This window comes from Zingiber officinale, chromosome 3B, assembly GCF_018446385.1.
Source record: "Zingiber officinale cultivar Zhangliang chromosome 3B, Zo_v1.1, whole genome shotgun sequence".
Taxonomy (NCBI): Eukaryota; Viridiplantae; Streptophyta; class Magnoliopsida; order Zingiberales; family Zingiberaceae; genus Zingiber; species Zingiber officinale.
This window is the reverse complement of record NC_055991.1, coordinates 29,177,671-29,184,245: the sequence shown is the minus strand read 5'-3', so window position 1 is coordinate 29,184,245 and position 6,575 is coordinate 29,177,671. Positions and strand designations below refer to the sequence as shown.

Here is a 6,575-nt window from a genome sequence, read left to right as displayed (position 1 = left end):
ATGCTATATGACTTAAGTGCTTTGGTTCTGGTTTTGTTCGGGGCTTAGCTTCCTTGTTTGGTCCTGCATACAAAGCTAACCCTTTCTTAGTTTGACCCAAGTTAGTCTGCTCATGTAATGTTAATTCATAAAATAACTCATCTAATTTAATAGTAGAAGGATCCTTCGCAACTTTATAGGCATATATAATAGATGTCCATAAGGAGTTTCGAGGGAATGAGTTAAGTGTATACCTGATGATATCACGATTCTCGAGTTGATGGTCGATGATATGTAGTCCATTAAGGATGTCCTTAATCCTCATGTGTAGTTGGCATGCCGACTCACCATCTAGCATTTTAATATTTAGTAATGAATTTAATAAAAGATCGCGCTTTATTACCTTTGTCTCATTTGTCCCTTCATGTAGTTTGACTAACTTATCCCACAACTCTTTTGCATTTTCGAAGGGGCCGACTCGTTTTAATTCTTCTTTTGATAATCCACATTGTAAAGTGTTGAGTGTCTTTGAATCAATTTGTACTTTCTTCTTTATTTCTTCTGTCCATTCCTCTAGGTTGTTGACTGGTGATGTGTAGTTGCATCGGATAATGAACCATTGATCAATGTTTGTTTTGAGAAAAACTTCCAACCTCTTTTTTCAGTATGGGAAATTGCTTCCATCGAATAGCGGAGGATGCACGGTCGAATATCCCTCAGATTGTGCCATTTGTTCTTGCACCACAAGTTGAGAAACAAAAAGAATTTTCAAAACTCTCGTCTTGGGATTAGTAGTGCTGGAAAAAGAAAGAAAATTCTAAAAGAAAAAGAAAAGGAATAATGAAAAGAAAAGGTTGTAAAAGTGCTTTGAAAATCGGTTAAGTAATTTCAGAGCTACGAGGCTCTGATACCAATTGTTGAATTGGATGAGTGCGATAGAGGGGGGGTGAATATCGTACTTTTAAAACTTTTCTTTTACTTTAGAAAATAGAGTCGTGCAGCGGAAAAGTAGAGAACAGATTCGGTTACTTGGTTCGTAGCCTAGGTCGACTCCTACTCCAAGGCCCGCGATCCTTGATCCGATGAGCAATCCAATAAGATTCTTCTTCCCGAAAATCTCGAAAAGAAGCAATGCGTACAATATACAATAATATAAGATAGTAACAAGCCTACTATCTTATATGAGTATAAGTGCAATACAAAAGTAAAGTATACCGACAGTATGTGAAAGTTGAAGCTCGGTCGGCACTTGCTTGCGTGTAGAAGAGTTGTAGAGCAGTAGCACGAACAACAACAGCTGGCACAGAGATTGACTTTGAACCTGAACAGTGTTACTCAGCCCTGGACCTCAAGCTCTCTTTTATAAGAACCGTCGACGTTCAGTCGACCGATCCCTGGGTTCGGTCAACCGAACCCTCTCCCTTCCTTCTATGATGAGATTCGCTGAGATATGATCTTCGAGCATTAACTGATCTTTAATGGTTTGGTCGACCGATAACCTTGTTCGGTCGATCAAATGGTGAACTTCCCTTCTAGCTGAGATTCGCACTTAATGCTCCATTAATACTTTTACTGTTCGGTCGACCGAACATCATTTTCGGTTGACCGATCATGCTATGATACCATGTTTGTGAGCCTGATCTGTTTTGCCAAATTTGCCTGTTCGGTCGACCGAACCTTTGTTCGATCGACTGATAAATGCCTTTTCCAGTCGACTGAACCTCCTGTTCAGTTGACCAAACCCTTGGTCAAATGAAGGTTTCTGAGTGCTGGTCGCGTGGCCGTTGACATAGCCTGATTTTGAGTTCTAAGTCAAAAGTTATGACCATTTGAAGTTCAAGGGATTATATAATTCTGCAACACAAAATTAGTTCGATATAACAATAATATTCTTGCAAAAAAAAGTTAGTACAGTTATAATACACAAGTAGTAATATGCATGAGTATAACAGTTAGGACTGTCTTGATCTCAACTTGAAAACTTTCTCGGTTTCTTCAGTTGGATCAGCGACCTTAGGTTGTTCCCTTCAGGAACCCGACCTTACTGTCGCTCCTTCAGTTATTTACCTCAACCTACCTGCCAAACATTGGGTTTTCCATACCTATTTGGATTTTACTGTCTGATCGTGACTAGGGCTTTCCCGATTGAGTAAATATCCTGCACACTTAGCCAAATCATCAGATCATAACAAGATTTAATTTAAACTTTTGACAATATTAAAACTCAGATTTGATTTGGTGCACCTTGCACCAACAAAATTTTCATTTGATATGAGTGCAAAAATTAAATAAAAAACTCGGTCTCTTGGTGTTTACTTGAAAGATGGATAAATTTATGAATGTATGATTTAGTGAAATAATTTACATCAAGATTTTAAAAATAAATTAAAATTTTCTTTTAAAAAGTATAGAAAACAAAGTTATTGAGCATTGGACAATATCCCTTTTACTTTTTTTTATTGAATTATTTGAAACATGATATTATTTCATCAAATAACTTGATGAGTGAAATAGATAAAATTAAATTAATTTTCAATCTTCAATGATTTATTAAATTAAATGGTTTGACTTCTTTAGTAAAAGGTTCAATTTGTCAAATTATTTAAAAACTATATTCTGGACTTAGTAGACTAATTTCTCCTAATTTTTATTAAAAAAATAAATGTATGCCAAATTAAATATGAAATAGCCTCTTTTATCGATTTTAAATAATAAATTATTTATTAAATTGCCTCATTTATAGAAAAATAAAATTATTAATAAATAATTTAATATTGATATACTACTAGGATAAAATGCTCTTGAAATATTAATATTAATATAAATAATTTTTTAGTTTTTAAATAATAATTTAACTACTGCTGATTAAAGAAAAGGAAACGAAAATTAAAAACAAACATCCCTAACATATGAAGAAAACCTTCATCAGCATCATTCAATTACTAATGAAAACCTTTTACTTTAGAAAAAGAAAAGGAACAAAAATAAAGAGAAAAACTAAATCTGTCAAGGATATTTATGTTGCAAGGTAAAGCATGATACCTATACTACTTGATGAGCAAAAGAATACTTACCTTTGCTTGTGATTATGGACAACATCAAAGATGCTATTGATAAGAAGGTTCATGTTGATTTGCAAATAAAACTAGTTGCTTCACTACCATTCTCTACTAATTAACATCGCTTGTCGTGATGCCTCTTGCTGCACATTCAAAATCACTTGGAGATGGTTAGTGATTAAAGATCCCGTGTTGTCAAGGAGGTATATATAATATTTTGCATCTTTATAAGTATTTAATGATTTAGTTGAAACTTAACTAGGTTTTTAATTATATGCCATACATCATCTTATGAGGGTCAGATATTTATTTATTGGTTGATCAATGCATGCCTCTTTCAATCTTGATTTCTATTTATGGCTTGTCGAGTTTGAGTTGTGATTTATATGCATCTTATCCACTATTCGATCGAGTAGTTGAGTTGTTTATTTATGTTAAGATACCTATGCTACTCTTGACAAAAATTGATGATTATTTTTGCGGAGGGAGTATTTATTGACTTGGGGGTTGAATTATGATGGTATGTGATTGGAGTTACACCAGTAAATTTAGATATACAACATTTATGAGATGCATAATTATGAATGTTGAATGAGGTGCTTATTAGATATTTGTGATATATATATATTGTCTATGCTCAAGCTTATGCCCCCCCCAAAAAAAAAGGTCAAAGATCATTTGAGTTTTGATATATATATATATATATATATATGAGAATAATTTGGGTTGATTATATTATGGATTTAAATCATGAATCGAATGAATTATAAACTATCTTATCATCAATCAAGGGGTAATGGTGTGATGGTTAGATATTCCAACGGATAATTAAGGGATTTAAGGTTTGAATTTTAGCTGAGAATATTGGTTGTTTTAATGTGAGCTTCCATTAATACTTCTCGATTTATTCTAGTAACTGGTGGAAAATTTCTGTAGAACTAATTGGTCACCTCTAAAATTAGTCGGTTCGAGCTGGATACTTGGATTAAAAAAAATATGGCCTAATAAAATTTTTAGAAGCTGTTTACAATTTTGAAAATGTTAGGTAAACTGGATTACTTGTGATGTGTTACATTAAGGATATGTGATCAATTGATGTAATGGTAAAAAAAAAAAAAATTGGTGGAAAGGCAACTTTACTAATTAAATATCTTACTATTTTATTAATCTGTACTCTTTACTAACTAATTTTGATGAATTCTAAAATAAAATTATATTAATATCATTTTTTTCTTTTTACATCAAAAATAATTTTAAGGTTTATTAGTAATTTCCACATACACATCAATTAGAGATCTAGAGTTCAAAACTTGGCGGTGTATTATTGAGAATTTTTCTCATTAATCAATCAATGATTTAGAGTTCGAGACTCAGCTATAGCGTATTATTGGGATTTTTTCATTAATCAATTAGGGATCTAGAATTCGAGATTATTGAGAATTTTTCTCATTAATCAATTAGAAATTTAGAGTTCTTTTTAGTCTCACATCTTAGAATTAGAAACTTTGCAAGCAGAGAAGCTTTTATAAATATCTTGGGTTGACAATGTTAGAAAACATACTTTTTTCATATTTTTGACTAAGATCAAATATGATATTAAATTAATTTTTTATAAGGAGAGTCCGTTACAGTAGCTTGCTCCTGGGATTCTCGAGCATCACCCTAGCATTGCATATTGCATGGATTTGACGCAACCTTACACAATTTATGGACAATCTTTTGGCTAAGATTAAGTGTAGTATTTATTCTTATCAGTTTAATATTTGATATAAAAAATTAAATTAATTTTTTTATAAAGGAGAGTTCATTACCTGTATGCGTTCATGCATTATATTACACATGTAATTACATGCGGAGCCACATATAGCTTTGGTGGGTTAGTTGCTCCATCTCAATTTTTTGTAAGTACCCCTAGAGGTGCATAAAATTATAAAAATATTAGAGTCTCAAAAATTAAAACTATTTTCTATAGATAAATTCTTGTTCCCTCAATCTCTCCTTGAATTACCCCACTTGGTATAAGGGGCATAACTCACACAACACATGTGCATGATTGCTAGTATAAATTAAGTTCTTGGTTGAGTGTGCATGATTGCTAGTATAAATTAAGTTCTTGGTTGAGTTAGGCGATTTGGAGGATTTATTTTAGATTATCTTGTTTTAAGTGAGGTTAGCTTTTATATATATATAGCTCCATGGAACAATATGCTACTTCTAAAACATGAAAGAATTGAAATCTTAGATCAAAACACTATATATGAATGATATGAACTACCTAAATAAGAATTCTTGAATGGTGAACAACCAGAGTCTATTACTCATTGCATTAAATAATTTCCATTAATAAAACCATGGAAATCCACCAGAAATTAAAAAATACGCATGCTCGATGAAATGTTTGTTGCCATATGCTCCAATAACGAATCATTGGTTATTCAGTTAAACCAATGATTCTTGTTTGTGCTGGTCGTTGAAATGACAATTACGACGAACAACCTCTTGTAGGCCACAAACTAAATCTCTCAAAAGCCTTTTGATGTTCTTCACTGATGTAAGAAACAAATCTTCGTGATCTTTTTTTTATCACTGCATTACTTGGACGGGCTTATAAAGAAACAATAGCACTTTACAAAAAATTACACTTTGTAGTTGCTTTGACAAATTGCATATTAAAGTTGCAAGCAACTGTCAACATCTCTCACTTGTTCAAGTTAAACCACAATGGACAAATAAGAACATCTAATTTATACTTAAAGAAAAATGATTCATATGACAGCAAGCATACTGAGCAATTCATGCTAAGAAAGTTATTACACTTTACATAATCACTCTTGACCAATTAGAGACATCAGTATCTTGCATTTACCTAAATTTAATCATTTTACATTAATATAAACATTTCTAATCCATCATAATAACTATTATGTCGAGAGTATATTCAATATCTCCAATCAATATAATTATTTATAATCATATTTTATGCACTCAACAAAAAAATGTAATTAGTCGACCAGTGAATAAATGTTAATCATGTAAATCTATTTTAATATTCCTTTTTTTAATTAGAATGCATTCATTTTAATTAGTCGCTTTCTTAGTCATGTTCCATAGATCGAATCATCCATAGTCAATAAGGCACATACTAAAGTAGCAGGCCCTGATGAATACTTCAAGCAAATAGCTACATAGTTACTCAAGGTAAAACTAATATTATCTTATAATCTCAAGAGTTTCACATAATAGAGAAGAAAAGATCCATTCTCCTACTATCCTCATTGTCATTATAGTATATGTGTTATAAATCACATGCTACAATGTTTTTCTCTTTACTTATAAAGAGTGTGTGTTTTTCTCAATTTTAACATTGTACAAATTTTGATCTGGACATTCCCAATACCTAAATCCTGAATTCAACTCATGAATTCTAATCTGACCTCTAATAGGTTCAATAAATGATGGATACATTTACTTTGATCATTATCAATGCATAAATGATCTCATCTTGATACAACTATCTCATCTTAATAAATGAACTGA

The 6,575-nt window shown here is 31.7% G+C and overlaps 1 pseudogene; it reads left to right on the top strand.

Annotated features, from left to right (window-relative positions):
- Positions 1 to 4,595: 4,595 nt before the first annotated feature.
- LOC121968721 lies at positions 4,596 to 4,737 on the top strand (annotated as a pseudogene).
- The last annotated feature ends 1,838 nt before the right edge of the window (positions 4,738 to 6,575 follow it).